Source organism: Sus scrofa, chromosome 1 (assembly GCF_000003025.6).
Source record: "Sus scrofa isolate TJ Tabasco breed Duroc chromosome 1, Sscrofa11.1, whole genome shotgun sequence".
Taxonomy (NCBI): Eukaryota; Metazoa; Chordata; class Mammalia; order Artiodactyla; family Suidae; genus Sus; species Sus scrofa.
In genome coordinates, this window is record NC_010443.5 from 111,793,454 (window position 1) to 111,812,671 (window position 19,218).

General features: G+C 40.4%; 1 long non-coding RNA gene across 1 annotated transcript in view; it reads left to right on the forward strand.

Annotated features, from left to right (window-relative positions):
- LOC110260996 overlaps nt 1-19,218 on the forward strand; it is a 196,859-nt gene that overhangs the window by 149,986 nt on the left and 27,655 nt on the right. The window contains exon 2 of the long non-coding RNA XR_002344674.1: nt 16,919-17,002. This is a non-coding gene — a long non-coding RNA (uncharacterized LOC110260996). The remainder of the gene's footprint in view (nt 1-16,918; nt 17,003-19,218) is intronic.

Sequence of the window (19,218 nt, forward strand, 5' to 3'; positions counted from 1 at the left end):
AGACCCATCCAGGCCCTGTAAGAGTCAGAGAAAACTTCTTCCTCCCTTCCAGGTCTCTTTTACCATGAGAAACTTTAGAATTTTTAGAAATTTGATTCAGGTAAATTGAACACTTACAATAAAGTATCTCCCTCCCCTTTTCCTTTCCTCAGCAATATTTAAACAAGAATCCTTAAATGAAAAAATAACCATAATTTTTCTTAAATTTTCATTTGACAGTTGTTGCTTTTTTTTTAAAAGGAACCATAATGCCTGTATTGTGCATATATGGTTGCAAAAAGCCCTATACAGTATGTTCTTGTATTGATATTTCCTTTCTTGTTACAATTATTAATTGCCTGTGAGTTAAAAACTTAACTCTAAGCCTTGATGTACTGAGTCACTTTCCCTATGTTATTTCAAACATATCAATATATTAAGCTAACTTGTTTTCTATCTACCACAGTGTTGTGGTAGATAATTTTCTAACAGGAATAAAGCAGTTATTTAAAATGGAAGATCTAGGTGTGTGTAACAAGCCCTCAAAAGCAGGCAAGACTATATTTTGATGCCATTCATTACCTTTGATTATCAAACTGCTGTATTCATGCTAATTGCTAAATCCCGTGGGATCTCACTAAGATGAGATACAGCCAAGAATAGACAGTAAAACCCCAAATCAGCAGAGATTGTGATTTTAACATCTTTAAGACCATATTTAAAGGTATGTTATAGTCATGATGTTAAGAAGAGGCAGAAACCATTCAATGAAGAACTGATCTGGGGAGGGGCACGTGTACCCTACATAATGGAGGGTGTTAACTTGTTTCCCCTTGAGGTCCCTTCCAACCCCAGGACATCACAGATTCCACTTCTAGATCTCTGTGGGAAAATTAAGCTGAAGACTAATTAAGATTTAAAAATTTTCCTTTCTTTCCATTCACCTGCATGCTGGTGATAAAACCGTTTGTCTTCTCTGGACCACCAGGCTTCTCAGCCTAGACCGATGAAGAAAAACGTTGTGAGAGAAAGAAAGAGAGTCAAACAGAAGGCAAAGAGAGAAGTGGTGAGAAAGTAAGAGACATCTTAAGAGTGGGCATGGGCAAGAGACAAATTTGAGAATGGTAACGATCATTTTCCAAGCAGGAACATTCTATGCTTGAGAACCATCCAGATCTCAACCTGTGCTATTCAGTAGGTGCCAGGATAGGCAAAGGACTTTTAAGCCCATGTATTCTGTAAAAGTTAACAGCAGAAGGTGAGCCAGGGATTTGCATGTAACAAGTCAGATCTCCTAGCTGGGGCTTGAGCGAAATTTTCGGTCAGTGGATGAACAGAATACCTTGAAATCACCTGTAAAGGCACTAGAGAGAAATGCTGGGGATGCTTCCTTTAGGACATAAGCATCATAAAAACCTTTCCAAAGCAGCATCATTTTAGAAAGCACGTTAATAGAATGGGACATGATTAAATGGCATCAAGTCTCTTGTTTGGTTTTATTAAAATGAGTCTATCTCTTGAAACAGATCCATTTCCCATTTCTCACCATCTTATCAGAGGATGCCATTGCAGTGGGAACCAAGTACTCCCTTTCCAATTTAATGGGAAATCAAAAGTGCAGAGCTACCTGCACAGACAAAAACCAACAGCTCTGAAGGATGACCCTTCAGTGGAAATGTATTATGGGGCAGGCCATGTGTTTTCTAGGAACTGACATTTTAACCCCAGCACTGTTCTCAGTACTTGATCTTAGTAAGATCCCAGCTTATGTTAGACCTTACAGCAGTGGGCAAACAGTAATTGTCAGAGCTCAGGTCTCTCTAAGACCTCATATTCTCAAAGTGGATATTATAGGTGTAAAGACCAGTGAAGTTGTTAATGAAATAGCAAGTATTCCTCTAGGATTTTGATGTCAGAGAAAGGAACTCATCGTCTCTGTTGCCAAGAAGCTGTCAAATATGCCTTAATTATGATTAATAACATACACATACCTGAGAAGATTTTTTTCTTTCTCGTGCTTTCTTAAAAATGCCTCTTTGCAAAATATTATCTCAGGAGCTGATGCAGCTATACCTTTAGGGACAGACTAGGATGCCGGTATCTCTGTATGCTGGCATGTTTATAAAACGTTTATGCTTGGTTAAAGGTGCCAGGTTCCAACACCTCTCCATGTCTCTTTCTTTTCTTTGCACATGCTAGTTTTACAGTGAGAAAAGTGTTTAGCATATGTGGTTGTAGTCTTTTCAACAGTGAATTGCCCAGTTTTAAAGCAAATCATTAAATACTTGTATCATTTGCTCTTATAGAAGATAGAAATCACTGTGCTTCTGAAGTGAGCAGTTTTATTGTTCTTAGAGGAGGGAAAATGGGGAGTCGTTATGCTATTGATGCAGGAGTTGAGAAGGAACCCGATAGTAATTGTGAATTGTGGCTGAAGGAGTGTAATGGAGCTGTCTTGGTGGTGTAATGTGGTAAACAGCACTAGTCAATAAGAATCGCAAAACGAATAAAAATGGAAGCTATTTACGGTAGAGTCTTACGTCATGATAGACGGTTAGCTCTGTTATTTAAACAAAGTGAATTCAGAAGTGTATGTGTTGAAAGAGCGTATTAGAAATCATTGTGTATGAATTTTGTATAGGTTTTGACTCTTTCTTTTTCAATCTAGATATATCTTTTGTGTACCCTTGGTCACATTCCCGTAGTGTTTTACATTTGCAAAGTGCTTTTCTTCTGGTTTTATTAGTTATTCCCATTGCTAATACACATCTGACACCATTGTATTGTTTAGGTAAAGTTAACAGGCCTCGGAATTCAGTGAGTTGATGGCTCCGTCTCTGGCTTAATTAGACAGTTTAAGCTCTAATTGGCTGGTATGAAGTCAATCAGTCAGTGAGAGAGCTGCACGTTGACTCACTGGGAGTTGTGGGAGCAATTGATCTAGCTGATGCCATACACTCCAGGAGCCACTGCTTACTAACAGCAGAAATGCACATGGCAAAAGGGCCCTTGTGGCAGATGTCCGTGAGCACCTGGTCACGTGCCATGTGCATCTCCACCATATCCATGTGCAGAGTTTGAGGAAAAGCCTCAGTTGTCCTGGCCCCCATGCTAGAGAGGGAAACGTGTTAGAATTAAATGAGTTTGCTCATCAAGACAGGGCAGGGTGACTGTCAACTATAACAAACTATAATAACTAGAGGGAGGTACCTAGATGCGATGGTGGGACTGGTGTGTGATTAAGCAGACTGCAGTGGAGGCGCCCAGCCTCCAATTTTCATCTGTTGGGTTGTGATTTCCTTGAGGAAAGGATTGTGATTCATGCACAGTCGTATATCTATTTCTGGGCTTCAGATCCTGTATTCACTAAAAAATGACTGAATAAACACATGAAAACACTTATCCCAATAGTGGGTAAACGCTGCTCAAAACATATTTATTTTCAAAGCCAGTTTTACCCAGTCACAAAAAAGACGCTATTTCCTTTCTTAAATTGTTTGTTTGCAATGAGGAAACACAATATGTACTATTTCATGTTTAATCTTTAACCTCTGAATGGTCACCTGCCTTATTCTGCCTTATTCTTTGGCCTTCGTTTTAAGCCATTACCCCAAGTCATCCCTCCCCTGCGGAGAACACGTGCCAGAGTGTGCTGCCTCACTTGATGTGGGGATGGACTCCCAGGGTGTCCACCTTAATGGATGGTGGGTATTTGGTTGTATAAATTCTTTTTAAAATTTTCTATTTAAGTATAGTTTATTTACAGTGTTCATTTCTGCTGTACAGCAAAGTGACCCAGTCACACACATATGTACATTCTTTTTTTTCATACTGTCTTCCATCATATTCTAACCCATGAGATTGGACATAGTTCCCTGTGCTATACTGTAGAGCCCCATTGCTTATCTATTCTAAATGTGATAGTTTGCATCCACCAACCCCATACTCCCAGTCCATTCCTCTCTCCCCCACTGCTTGCTGGTAACCACAAGTCTGCTCTCCCTGTCCGTGATCTGTTTTGTAGATAGGATTACTTGTGCAATATTTTAGATTCCACATATAAGTGAGGTTGTATAAATTCTGATGTATGTGAAAAAGCCAGCCATGAGACAATGCTCAGAAATTTTGACGATTGATAGTGGCTTCGTGTAACTTCACTATGCCAACTTTCCCTTTCTCTTCATGTTTTTAAATTTTCCTGTTAAAATGTTAAAGAACCAACCGTAGAACTTCTGTTCTCACCTTATTTTTGAGACATAGACTTGAAGGGCTGCTGGATACTCTAAAGGCCATTTAGTCCCTAACCTTTTACTTTGTTCAAGAGGAAACTGAAGATGTGATGGTAAAGGACTTCCAGAGGTCAGTTGTAACAGATGAAAGAAGCCAGTTGTCATAAGGGACTTATTTTCATTGCTTTGGCTGGCTTTTGAAGATGGTGCTTTGGGTGTTTTTTCTTCCTTTTTTTTTTTTTTTTTTTTTTTTTTTTTTGAATGTATGAGTAATAGGTAATTTAGAAAGCATTCTAACCAAATTCCAGCCCTTTGGTTACACCACACGGACTTAGGTAGGTGTCATGATAATAAATAAATCCACAAGTTCACAGTAGCCTAAATATCCAGGCCACTGAGGGAAAACAATTTTTTTTTAATATAGTCTTGAATTTTCTTGGCGATTTTGGGATATTGATTTAGTTTATAACGCCAAAACGTCCCTACATGATCTGGTCCCTGCCCACCCCTCTGAGCATTTCTCCTGACATTTTCTTCCTTGTTCACCACAGTGCACCTCTCCTGGCTTTTCTGACCCTCCAGTGTGCCACGATGGGTCCCACCTCCAAGCCTATGAACGTACTATGTCCTCCACTTGGAATTCTTTCTTCCATGTCTTTATAAGTCTGAGTCCTTCTCACTATTATTATTGTATTAAATATATTTTATTTTTTGGAGCAGATTTAAGTTTCACAGCAAAACTGAGCAGGAAGTAGAGATTTCCATATACCTCCTGCTCCACCAGCAGAGTGCCCCCATTATCAACATCCCCACTGGAGTGGTATGTTTGTTACAGTTAACGAACTTATACTGATACATTATTATCACTCAAAGGTTAGCGTTTAAGTTAGGGTTCACTGTAGGTGGTGTACGTTCTGTGGGTTTTGACAAATGTAATGACATATCCATATTATAGTATACAGAGTAGTTAACTTCTCTAGGAATCTTTGGTGCTCTACCTGCTCATCCTTCCCTCATCAGTAACCCCTGCTCATTATTATTTTAAATCTCTGTTCATGGATTCCTTTCTCAGAAAAGCTTTATCCTAGTCTTTTTCTACCCCTTACTTGCTTTTTCTTTCTTTCTTTCTTTTTTTTTTTTTTTTTTTTTTTTTTGGTCTTTTTAGGCCTCCACTGGCAGCATATGGAGGTTTCCAGGCTAGGGGTCCATTTGGAGCTGTAGCCACTGGCCTATGCCACAGCCATAGCACTGCCAGATTCCAATCCGTGTCTACAGCGTACACCACAGCTCATGATAATGCCAGATCCTTAACCCAGTGAGCAAGGCCAGGGATCAAACCTGCGTCCTCATGAATGCTAGTCAGATTTGTTTCTGCTGAGCCATGATGGGTACTCCTCTTTTATTTTCTTTATAGCATTGACTAAGACCTAAAATTGTATCACTTGAGCTATATGGCTTTACATGCCTCTGTCCATTCTAAAATCCCCAAGTATAATATACTGTTCACTGCTTTGTTCCCCAGCTCCTAGAAGAGTGTCTGGCTTGTGGTAGGTCCTCAGAAAGTGTTTGTGGACTACATGGATCTCCTAAGTTTCTCTAATGTTGTCAGGGGCTATACGGGTGCTCCAGACATGAGTGAGGTACCTACCACAAGCCATACACCCTCACTCCTCCACCTTTGCTGCCTAGCCTCACCCCCAGAATCAGTTCCTTTCCCTCAGATGCTTGTTCCAGGTTCTTATTCTGGGAGAATCCAACTTGGAACGTCTGGCAAAGAAGAAAGAGCAAGGGCATTCTGGACAGAGACCCTGGTTTTTAGAAAAGCCTGGACTTGGAAAAAGGCCCCGCATATTTAGCGAATAATGAGAAATTAATTGTGGATTAATTGCGAGGTGAGCAACAGACAGTAGCAGAAGATGAGGCTGGAAAAATATTAGACTGGCTCATTTGTCTCTTGCATGGATTTTTCTAAGAATGAGGTGGCAGATTTGCACTAATCTACCAATAGTTCTTCTTATGTAAAAAATATATATATATATAAATATATATATATATACACACAAAAAAATCATATATATATATATATATATTTAACATGGGTTTTTCTAAGTGCTGAAATTTATACTTTCTTTGAAATAGTGCAAAGCACTTGCCTTATGCTGGGAATGACCCCATAATCTTGTTTTTCTTCTGAGTCATCCAGTACACTAATTAGACATAGAGCAGTAACAAGGGTGAATTTTAAGTTTTGAACGTGAAGCCAAAATAAGAATAGAAGTCAGTCAATATGAAATAATTTGTAGCTTGATCTGGAGTTTTCAGATGAAGACCTGAACAGCCTGTCAGACGTAAAGTGGCTTGTGCCTGGGCCTTCTCCTGCTGCCCAGCAGATGTGACGGGAAGAAACTGTCCGTGGCTTCCAAAGTGTTTTTGGCCCCCATGTCCCTGACCTCATACATTTTTTGAAGGGGACTCTTCAGAGAAACCCATGTTACATTTAACTGTGGGATCTCTCTTGTGGGCTTGTGTCTAACCATACACAGCCGATCTGAATATTTCCTGCATGCTAAGCAGACCATTGTCAGCCGCTTCCTCTAGGCTAGATTGTTATAAATGCTGTTTATGATCCTGCTATGACAACTGTGAAGGACATGGCAAAGAATTTATCACAGGATTATTCATCCACCAGCGGAATACCTAATAAGATTCTAAATGACCCAAGATGATAATAAGATCTAGCTTGTAGCAATAAGGTATTAATAAACTGCTTTTTTCAATAAGGGAGAGTCCTGGCATCATTACCCTGACATATTTGTTTTGCTTATATTTTGCGAACAAAGTAGGGCTGCTGGATGGAATAGTAAATTTATAAAAACCCCTGATGTATGAAAAATACAACCCACACGAAGTGGAACCCATAGGTTAAAGTCAAGAGCGTGGTTTTGCCGGTGACATCCAAGAGCCAGACTCCCGAGCCATCGATTCTAATTGTTCCGTGCCATTTGCCTTTGTATTTAAAAATTATATAAGAATAATATATCGCCCGCTCTTGACCACAAGGCCATAATTCAAATGAAGAAATTTAGTAAAATCATAAACCAAGAAAGTGCAGTGCAGATGAATAATGGATGAAACGGGAACGCTGAATTCAAAATGAAATCTGGGATTCGGCTGCAAGTTCCTGTTTTGAAAATAAAACTATTGAGTATTAAGTTAATAAAAAATGGATCCTGTTCATTGTCATGCAGCTGTTTTTAGGGAGGAAAGTGGCAGAGATTCAAGAACCCAGTAATAGGTTCTTGATTTTGCATATCAGAAGCTGGCCGAGTGAAATGTAACTCTGCACTGGCCTGGTTCTACCTTTCTTTCTTAGAGCTTCTCTCTGTGACAGCACTGTGCAAGGGCAAGGCCCCTCAACATGGAACGTACTTGGACTTCACTTCCAGGAGACTGGCCTTGTGCCTTGGAAGGTATTCTCCTAGTGAATTAAACTCATCAGAGCAAATGACAGCATTGAAATCAGTACTTTCAAAAAACTGAGTTATAATGTTTACACAGTAAAATGCACAGTTCCTAGGTGTATATAATTTGAAGAGTTTTGACAGTTGAATTTTTTGTGTTAACTACCACGCAGAGCAAGTTATGGAACATTGTCATCTCCCGTAGAAAGCTCCCTTGTGGTGTTTTAGTCAGCATCCTCTTATTCTTAAGGCCCGGCAGCCTCATTGTTTTGGCTTCCATCTCATAGATGAGATTTGCTTGTTGCTAAACTTGATATAAATAGAAACATACAGTAAACTTTTTTGGGGTCTGCCTTTTTTTCACCCAATGTGATGTTTTTGAGATGAGCTTATGTTATGTATGTCAGTTACTCATTCCTTTTTATTGCTGTACGGATGTATACCACACTGTGTTTTTCCATTCTCTTGTTCGTGGACATTTGGTAGCTCCAAGTTTGGGGCCATTGTAAATAAAACGGCTAGGAACATTTATGTACAAGTCTTTTTTGTTAGCTTAAAATAGATCATGACTGGAGTTCCTGTTGTGGCTCAGTGGTTAATGAATCCAACTAGGAACCATGAGGTTGCAGGTTCAATCCCTGACCTTGCTCAGTGGGTTAAGGATCTGGCATTGCCATGAGCTGTGGTGTAGGTCACAGACGTGGCTCAGATCCTGAGTTGCTGTGGCTGTGGCATAGGCCGGCAGCTACAGCTCCGATTAGACTCCTACCCTGGGAACCTCCATATGCCATGGGCACAGCCCTAGAAAAGACAAAAAGAAGACCAAAAAAAAAAAAAAAAAAAAAAGGTCATGACCTAAATATGACAGCTAAAACCATAAAGCTTCTGGAATAAAGTCTTCATAATCCTAGGGTTAGGCAAAAATTTACTAGATAAGATATCAAAGGCATGAATTGTAAAATAAACTACCAAGAAATTGGACTTTGTCAAAATTTGAAACTTCTGCTCTTCACATACAAATCTTTTTGTGGACCTACAGTTTCATTATCTTAAGTAAGTATGTAGGAATGGGCTTCCTAGGTCTTAAAGTAGGTGTAGGTTTTATTGTCCAAGAAACTGCCAAATGAGAGTGTCCATTGTGGCTCAGTGGTTAAAGGATCTGACTTGTGTCCATGAGGATGTGGGTTCGAAATCTGGCACTGCTCAGTGGGTTAAGGATCCGGCATTGCCATGAGCTGTGGTGTGGGCTACAGACGTGGCTCGGAGCTGACATTGCTGTGGCTGTGGCATAGGCCAGTGGCTACAGCTCTGATTCAACCCCTGGCCCGGGAACCTCCGTATGCCGCAGGTGCGGCCCTAAAAAGATAAAGGAAAGAAAAAAGGAAAGAAACTGCCAAATGGTTCTCCAAATTGTTCCATTTTACAGTCCCCAAAAGAGTATGGGACAGGTTCCATAGGCACCGTGCTCTTGCCAACACTCAGTGTTGTGTGTTTCTTTTCAGCATTCTCCTGGGCTTGAAATGGCAGCTGATTGTGGTTTTCACAATTGACGATGTATTTAAACTTAAAAAATGACCAAATAGGCAGGTTGGCAATTGACTGGATTTGCCTTTAGCTCGGAATCACAATTTGCCGTGTTGGCTTTTGTACAAAGTGCACAGGGTAAGCCAGTCTGTGTTTAAAGCAGAATTCTTGGACTCCTGCATTTTAGACTGCGGGGTCATCTTCATATTGCCTGTGATCACATTCCTCTGTGTTTGTCTTCAGTTTCTCTGCCCAGTGATTAGTCATAACTCATGAAAATATTTAATATTGTTAGTTAAGCTTTCCACCTGACTGGTCTAAAGGACACACAACTCAAATGACCTAGAGCCTAGGGGAAATGACTCAAGTTACAAGGAGTAGTATTTCATGTATATGACAAGATATGCAAGGATTCTAAAACTGCTTTTCTGTTCAAGAAATAGCTTGTAGAAAGCCCGAACTGGGGTACTGGGTTTAGGGGAATGCCTAGTGGAAACCACATGCATGCTAGGCCTTCTCTACAAATTCATGTGTGGATCCTTGTTAAAGTAAGAAGTGATAAAATTGCTGCCTGCTACCTAGAGGTTATGGCATTTACTATAGGAGAATCCCTTAGCAAATAGGGGCTTTAACTCCTTTTTAATATGAATTTATACACTTCCTGTGGGACATGCATACACATGGGATGGGACCTATGGAGTTATGACCGAAACGTCTGTCTTCCTCCATTTCTTTTAATTGAAAGCCATGTGAAAGTGGCATTCTTTTCCATGCTGGACATCCTTAGTGTTGTTTAGGATAGAACCTCACATTACTGATCTTTAAAGAACTGCTTTTGGGGAGTACCTGTTGTGGCTCAGTGGTTAAGGAATCTGACTAGGAACCATGAGGTTGCAGGTTCAGTCCCTGGCCTCGCTCAGTGGGTGTGGGTTAAGGATCTGGTGTTGCTGTGAGCTGTGGTGTAGGTCACAGATATGGCTCGGATCCCACATTGCTGTAGACCCCTAGCCTGGGAACCTCCATATGCCATGGTTGTGGCCCTAGAAGAAGACAAATAAAGTAAAATAACATAAAGAACTGCTTTTGCATGATGCACTGGAAAGGCCGGAAAGTCTCTAAGTATCTGATGGTTACACTGCCACCTTCTGAGAAAAGCGGCCATAGGCTGTTCCCTGAAGACAGATTGCCCTATGTGGTATGACCTTGCAAGCCCTGGCCAGAGCTGATGGCCTGGAAATTGCTGGCTGTCCAAAGGCACTTAGCTGTAGGCTGAGCAAGATGAAAATGATGATGATAGTGATGACAATAGCGGACATTAATTGAACACATCACTATCAACTCTATGGTTTATAGCTTAGTATTTTTGTTAGGGATACGAGCCGTAGACATAAAACTCTTTGGCTTGCTGTGCTCTGCCACTAGGGGGTAGCAAAATTGCTATTGTCTTGTGTCCATTAAATGCAAATTATGTTTACACTTCTTTAATCCGGGTGTAATTTTTTTCGCATTTAGAAGGAATATGAGTGATCTTCTTGTTAATACGATAATTTTGTAACTTAAGAAATGAACCTGGTGTCTCATAAATGCTGCAAAAGAAGTACAATGAGATAATACATTTTTTCTCTTTTCCATCCATTATTTTAAATCTTCATTAGTTAGTCTACTGTTAATTAGTGTTGCTTGTTAAAGGTGTTGCTATCACTCAAAACTATTAGTATGAACTTTTTTTGTGCTTGGCCCTTGCTTATAACACTTAGCCTTCCATCCGTTGTATGAGAAGGGGCTGTGTATAGTTACTCTGAGGGGAACATGGCTGAAGGCACACATCTTGACTTCAAGGATTTTAGGGTTTAGTTATGAGGATGAAATGTAAACATTACTATGAGACTTCTCAGATCTAAACCAGGAGTATTAAAAAAAAAATCTCCCAGCATGATGGAGAATTTATCAATTTCTTACAATTTGGTTAATTTTTCTTTATGCAGTTTGAGGCCATGTTGTTTGATTTACTCAATCTCATAATTGTTATACTTTCTTGAACACTTAATTTGTCCTTTTACTTCTCATAAACCAATGACTCTTTTTAACTCTTAGTAAGGTCCCCCCCCCTTAAATTCTTTCTGATCTTTGTTTTTTTAAATTTTCTTTGGGTTAATACTTGACTGGCATGTCTTTTTTCATTTCTAACCTTTTAACTTAGTGTGTCACTATGTTTCATGTGTGTCTCTTTTAAATAACATATAACTGAATTATTAAAAATAAAAAAAATCTCTTTAATTGACCAATTCACTTAAATTTCATTATTTAAATCATGAATTCATTGGACTTCTCCTTATAATCTTGTTTATTTCAGTCTACCTGCCTTTTCTTGGCTTACTTTGTTCCTTTTTCTGGCTTCACTTGATTAGCTTGAATTTTCTTTATTCATTTTCCCATTTTCATTGGTTTGAAATTTATATATTACAATTATCTTTGAGTTTTTATCATTAATTTTTTAACATGTCTACTTAAAGCCAAAATTTAATTTTTCTTCCCTTTTCCCAAATTATACAAGGACCTTTGTACCCAAAGATCCCTCTCATTATCCATGAAATTTTCCCCCCTCAGTATTTTAATTCTTCCTTGGTTAAAAACTAGTCTTCTTTACTGCTGGTTTTTCAGTGAGTACAACTTAAATTTACCTTACATGTTAATCAACTTCTTGCCTCACTATTGCTCCTTGCAATGTTATTCCTTCATTGTGGGTTCAATTTTCTTCCTGCTACAGTGCATCCTTTAGTGGTTCTTTCACCATGGCTGGTGAATAGTAAAGTCTCACAATCTTCATTTGATTGAAAAATATCTTGTTTTATCATGCTACTTGAACAATCATTTTGCTGACTTTCTCTCCTTAGTGCTTTGAAGATACTATTCCTTTGTATTCTGCCCTCTCTTTTAAAAATTTTTGTTGAAATATAATGTACATATAGAAAAGCACATATGTAATTAGTATATAGCTCAACGAGCCCATGTAATCAAAACCTAGATCAAGAAACAGAAGCTGGTCAACACCCCACCCAGGAGCCCCTCTCATGCTCCCTGCTGGTCACTACCCCCTCACCCCCAGCAGTTAAACCCTATCCAGACTTCTATCAGCATAGATTAGTTTGTTTTGGTTTATGTTTTTGCTGAAGAGAAATCTGCCATTGGTCTCAGGCATGGACCAAAAAAAAAAAAAAAAAAAAAAATTCTGTTTTGTTTTTTCCAGAAGTATAACATGACTTAGTCATAGCTATTTTTTTTTAATATGGTGTCTTATTATTACATCATGGCTTCCAGTCTTTCTTTTATGTCTTTAATCATTTTGAATATATTTATTTTTATTGCCTGCTTCAGGTTGTTCTGAAAATTCTTAGAGTATTAATCTCCCCTTTTATTCTACCTGTCTGCTTATTCTTTTAGAGGATTATTTCCTCTTGTGATTTTTTTTTCTTCGAGTTGAGAGCTTACTTTTAGCAACAGGTTTACCCCATTTAGGAGACATCCCATGATTCTTGAATTGTGAGAATGTTTCTACAGGGTAGTTTTGCATTTTCTTATGATGGGCATTTCAGTGGTTTTATTGGGCATTTCAGTGGTTTTATTGGTCTGCAGCCAATTCTTACTTTAATTGCTTCACTGGTGTGGATAACATGAGTTTGGACCCTGTACCCTGCATTCCCAAATATGCCTCCTAGGATCCTGACTTCATATGAGCTTGTCAGTTCTAGTTTTCCATCTTGCACGGGCCCTATTCTGCCTTTCCTATTACTATATCGACAGTTGAACCCCAGCCTCTCACGTTGGGGCCAATATGTAGACTCAACATCCTGCTGGGCCACTGGAGCATGAATTTACAGATGCAAGATGGCCGCTCTGGCTATGTATTCTTTTTCATTTCTATTACCTGGCAATTTCTTCTCTTCTTGGCTCTCTTCCTCATTCTTTCTTCCAAGTTTGGTTCTCTTTCAAAAAAGTTTTTGCTGCATTTCCCCCAGTGTCTCTATGCATGTTTAGAGGAGGGAGAATGGGGGCTGTGTTGGTGCAGTCTGCCGTTTCACTGGAACAAGAAGGTGGGCCTAGCCTGACATTGAATGATAGGTTAGAACTGGCGGTACCTGCTGATGGGGTTTTAGGGAGGGAGGAAATCACTCCAGAGTAGAAACAGCCAAGCATGGAAGAATGTTCGCTAGAGTTCAGATGAGGGAGGGTTAAATACTTAACATTCTTTTTTACATGTCAATTAGAATTAGAGCACCACGTGAGAACAGAGGTGTCCATCTAATATTCAGCATGATCCTATGCACAGTGTTGTTATTTTCCCAGATTGATTACTTTTCGTCTTCTTTCTGCTATTCCCTTTGCCTTTTCCTTTGTAGAAACAAAACTGTGCACTCTGAACTGCAGGAAACCAGGTTTTTGCAGGAAACCCCACATGGCTTCAAAAATTCACCGTGCTGACTTAGTCCTCAAGGCGGTGGACGGTTGTGAAGAAGGGAATTAGAAGTGTTCCTGGGACGTTTCAACCTATAGTTAATGGAGGAGGGAGGCTCAAGTCAGAGTTTTTGTTTTTAATTTTTAATTTCATCAACTGTGACTTCGTTGTCTGAAAAAGAGAGTGAAGAGCGAATCTCCTGCTCCCTCTTTGGAGGTTCTCTCAACACCCACTCAGGTGGGGATAGCTGCCTAACCTGATGACTAGAGGGGGTTGCAAAAATGAGAAAACAGAGGTGAACGTGCCTTAAAAATATGTTGTATAAGAGGGGGAGTAACCTAGTCTTCAGTGCATGGACTGCAGAGCCACCCTGGGTTTGAAGCTCTGACTCTGCCACCAAACCCTAACCCTAACCCTGATAGCTGTTGTGAATGCTGTTTAAATGACCTGTGCTTTGGTTTCCTCTTTTGTAAAATGGGGATAATAGAATATCTTAGGGTTGTTGTCAGTGTTAAATGAGGTGTTATAGTGCCTATTTTTAATATAGTAAGTTCTCAGTGAGTATTACTTTTTATTTCACCCCTTGATAGCATAATTCTAGAAGACCTACTCATAGGTCCAAGAAGCCCAAAGCAGTTCTAGAGATAAGATCAGAGTGCTGGAGAACTCTCCAGAATTGTGCCCCAAATTATTCTTTCTGTGTGTGTCTTTGTGTTTCTGTGTGCACTTGTAAGGGGGTGGGGCATTTTTCTTTGGAGCAAGTTCATATTTTTTCATCAGATTCTTTTCTTTTTTTTTTTTTTCTTTTTTTTGTCTTTTTAAGGCTGTACCTGCAGCACATGAAGTTCCAGGCTAGGGGTCGAATCAGAGCTACAGCTGCCAGCCTATGCCACAGCCAGAGCAATGCCAGATCAGAGCTGAGTCTTCGACCTATACCACAGCTAATGGCAACGCTGGATCCTTAATCCACGGAGCAGAGCCAGAGATCAAACCTCCATCCTCATGGTCACTAGTTGGGTTCGTTACTACTGTGCCACAATGGGAACTCCTCCTTCGTCAGATTCTTTAAAAGACATAACACCCGAAGAGGGTTTAAGAAGTACTTTTGGGGAGTTCCCGTCATGGCGCAGCGGAAACAAATCCAACTAGGGACCATGAGGTTGTGGGTTCGATCCCTGGCCTTGCTCGGTGGGTTAAGGATCCAGTGTTGCTGTGAGCTGTGGTGTAGGTTGCAGACATGGCTCGGATCTGGCGTTGCTGTGGCTGTGGAGTAGGCTGGCGGCTGTAGCTCTGATTTGTCCTCTAGCCTGGAACTTCATATGCTGCAGGTGCAGCCCTAAAAAGACAAAGGACAGAAAAAAAAAAAAAAAGAAGTACTTTTGTTTGAATGCAGGGACTTTAGAGCTAAAATAGTCTTTGCATTCCCCGTAGGCTTGACGGCCCTTGTTTAGCTCAGTAAACTTTGGTTGGGATCCAGGCATTGGTCTCTGGTAGCCATCGAGCCTTGCAGGAAGAACTCTTATCCAAGTAGCTCTACCTGTACTTGGGAAGGACCCAAACAAGAACTCAGATGGTCACTCAGATGATTTCTGTGGAAATTGATTCACATCATGACTTCCTTTATAGGCAGTTTCAGTGCAGGGTGAGTCAAACTTACTACTAAGATGGTCTATAGGAGGACTGAAGATTCACTTAATCTTTCTTTGAGAGCAGTCTAGGACTTCACGCCTTCTCATGAAGTGCATAAGAGCATTCTGGTCATTTCCTGTGAAAAGCAAAGGTCATGAGATTGGGAGACCTTGGTAAAGCTTCCTACAATTCATGATGGAAGATGCCCCAAATTTGAAGAATTCTAAGAATCATGACACTCTTTTCCTCTGTTCTTTGAACCCTTTCTTGCTTTGATTCAGCCCAGGCATTTGAACAGATTTGGCAGAGCTTCTACAGGTGTAGATGTCTAACTTTATTTCTTTTTAATGGTGTGTGTCGTCCACATAGCAATACTATCAATAGGGGGTGTGTTTCTGTTACTTTTTTTTTCTCTTCTCCTCTTAGATGCCTTTTAACATATGTAAAAATATTTATATAGTGTTTCAAGTCTGCAGCATTCAGCAGACATCCCTTTGGATCTCTCCCTTTTGGTAATATATTTAACTCAAAAGAAGTCATAGGCATATTGGGGGCAGATAGTAGGTACAAATCTGACAAAAAGCTAATGAGCTCTCCTGTGATTATCACAGAGAATGGTGACTCATTAAATCTCATTTCCTGGGCAAGTCCAAATAGGGAGAAGAAATTATCTGAAATAAAGGCCTGAGAACCTAATGCAGTCAGATTTATGGGCGTCCGTATCAGCAGCCACTTGATAATCAGTGCAAATAGTGAAGTGTTCTAATGAGGTACTCTAAAGTATTTAATTGGTTACTTTATTAAAATTTTTAATAGTTTTGTTGTTTTCTGTTAGGAATTAGCCCCACAGCAGGGAGGGTCCTGAAACCAAGTGGGGTTGCCTTTTGGTTGGATTCAGTCCTAGCTCTTGTTCCCCTCCCTGGTATCTCTTTATGTGTATTAACATTATTGTTGATATTCAAGGCTAGGCTGGAAAAGGGTCAAGGTGGTTAGAGTCCATAAAGACTTCTTCCCCTTTTGGTTCCAAAGAATAAAGTATCTGCTTAGAAAGAATCCTCTTCCAACTCCCTTAGAGTGAGTGATTTTTCATTATTTGGGTTTTTCACTCTTAAGAAATTTTTCCAAGAAAGGGCAAGCCATAAGCAAGATGAAGAAGAGACCGAAGTTTGTTTTTGACCGCTTAACTTCCTTTTAAATATTTTTCTTCGCCTTCCCAGCCTTCCCTTACTATCTTGTTCCTCATGGTTAAGTCCTGGAAGCTTTCCAATTGTGAGTTAGTCAAATGAGAATAGCTTAAGGTATTGTTCTTCTCAGGGACTCAGAAATGCAAATAAATGACTTTCTAGTGGTAGAATTGTAGATGTCATAAGAAGTTGGGTGAGGTCTTGATATTTAGTATGTCTTAGATCATACCCACTCATCAGGCTAGGCTTGTTGCTTCATCATCCCATGGATGTGGGCGCTTAAGACTATTTATTAGAGGAATTGCTGGTTGACTGAGGGGAGACTGAGCAAGGGTGTGTGGTGCCTGCGGTTATGTGACCCGTTACTGCCTCATCTCATGATCTCATTCGATAACATCATCCTGAAACAGAAAAGATCATTCTTAGTTTCACATTCTTCCCTAACCCTTGTGTTTCTAGATACTATCTTCGTCATCAGCCTTTAGACTTGCAACTAAGACCTGTGCTTTCTGCCACAACCACGAGGAGGAAGATCACCTACAGGTATGATTTATTTTTCAAGGGCCATGGGCAGAATTCCTAATGGAGAAATCATTCCAGACAGCCTTTTCATAGCAAAGATGAGTTTGCCGGTGCAGAACGTCAGGATGATTTAGATGAATTCAGGTTCCAACTCATGTTCACATTAAGATCCAGTATTTGAGGCTACTCATCTTTTAAGGTCATAGATTCCTAAGATAACATATTGGGGTAGACCCTGCCAAAGAGGGGGTTGGAGTATAAGGTTGTAGTTCAGATTTTGAAAGGTGATTGAGTTAAAGTACTATATTTCCTTGATTCAAAAATGCATATAAAAACATGTCCATGTTTTATACTTTATAAAATCATCTTACAAACAGTTCATAAGCACGCTTAAATTGGTATTTTGTTGTCTTCTCACCATATATCTGCCGATAAATCTTATAAGCAACATTTTCATTGAACTTAGGAAATACTCTTCCTTCTCTATAGGCTTGAAGGTCTTATTCACAACTTGTTAGCATTTTGGCGTATGAGACTACTACAGCCAACTCTCCTCTATTGTTGATGAGAGGAAGGCCAGGAGGGTCTTTAAAAAAACACGTGTTCAGGTTAAGCGCAGCTTAATTATGGTCAGTGGCTGAACTGACTCAAAGCAGGGGCAAGCTGTCAGCGCCAAGTTGTGGGTGTTGTGGGAACCTAACTGAGATCTGTAGCAAACATGAGGTGAAGGGTATAGCCGATGTTACAGACCAGGACTTAAGAGAGAAAGGGCAAACTCAGAGCGACACAGGTTTCAGAGGCCAAGAGCACCAACCTGCAGAAAGTACATGCCAGTATATTTACTTAGAAAACTTTTTGGATGGATACGTCCCACAGTGTTGATAGTGTTGGGGAATAGGGTGATGGGGGAAAGACATAAATTCTTACTTTTATTTTGTACACTTCTGTTGCTAAAATATTATATAATGAATAATTCTTTTAATTTAAGGTGCTATGCTAAAGAGAAAAAAAAAAAAAATAGATCCCAGAGGTAAAACCTGTTTGCAGCTTCTAAGCTACAGGCAAATCTAGACTTAATTTATTGGGACAGTGGTTGGAACCTGCTCGGCTTCACTTTGCCCACACCAACCCTCCGTCTCTTGGGCCTGTCCCTGACAGTGTGGGGTCCCCTCCAGAGAGTGGAGCCAAGACCCCTTCTCCAATGATTTCCCAGGCAACACTGGAAAGAGGTAGCCTCGTTATAGGCTGCAGAAGATATTGGCTCAAGAACCCCCCAGTACGGGCCACTGGCTGGGGTTCCCCTTCTCTGTATGGCTTGCTCCATGCTGATGGCAGAGAGGAGGATCAGATGCCCGGTGATGTGAAAGTGAACATTGAATTGACTTCCCATGCTTTGATCTGTATCCACTTAGAAAGGAGCCTTGTTTTCCCCCAATGCCAAGAGCTGAGCAAGCAACACGTGACCGTAGCTCCTGTTTTCTGGTGTCATGTCAAGGCCAACCAGAGCGGAAACAAAAAATCTTTCCTTTCCCTTCTCTTTCATGTGCATGGGACAAGGGACTCTGGGTGGGAAATGCCTCCTGTAAATCTTCATTACTGATTGGGGGGAAGGGGGAGAGGGATGCCATGAAAACCGCCAGCACCGTTCCTTTCTTTCCTGGGAAGATGTTCAGCTGCGGGCCGTCCCTTCAGTTCGTTTGAGTACTCCGTTTTCCAGAGTCTCCTACATCCACATTCTGTTTTCCTTCTTTTGTTGTTAGCTACTCTGTATTCCTCAGCATTCTTTTTAGTTGAGACACTTCTGCAACTTTGAAAGCTAAGTCCTGGAAACCAGTGTGGCTGTCTGGGTGTGTGTACAGTTTCCAAAGTGAGTGCTGTTTCTGACTTGAAACAGAATCGGTAGGGACTACCTTAGCTTCACCCGGGGTGAGTAGCCTTACCTGGACCTCTGTGGTAAAAGTTCTTAAAGAACATTCTCCTTGTAAAAATAGCCAGAAATGGCTTGATGGTGTTCTCCCCTTGGGCCTGCCTCCCTGCCTTACTGGGCAGTTGATGCCAGATGGGCCTGGAGTGAAGGGCGAACCCCGAGGAACCATTCCAAGTCTTGGGCAGCAACAAGCAGAACCATGGATTTGCTTTGCTAGCTTCTGCTGCTCACCTTATGTGCCTGTCTTTTCCCTTCAGACATCAATGTTTTTTTCCAGTGTCCCCCTTTGAAAAAGATTGATGTGGCTGGC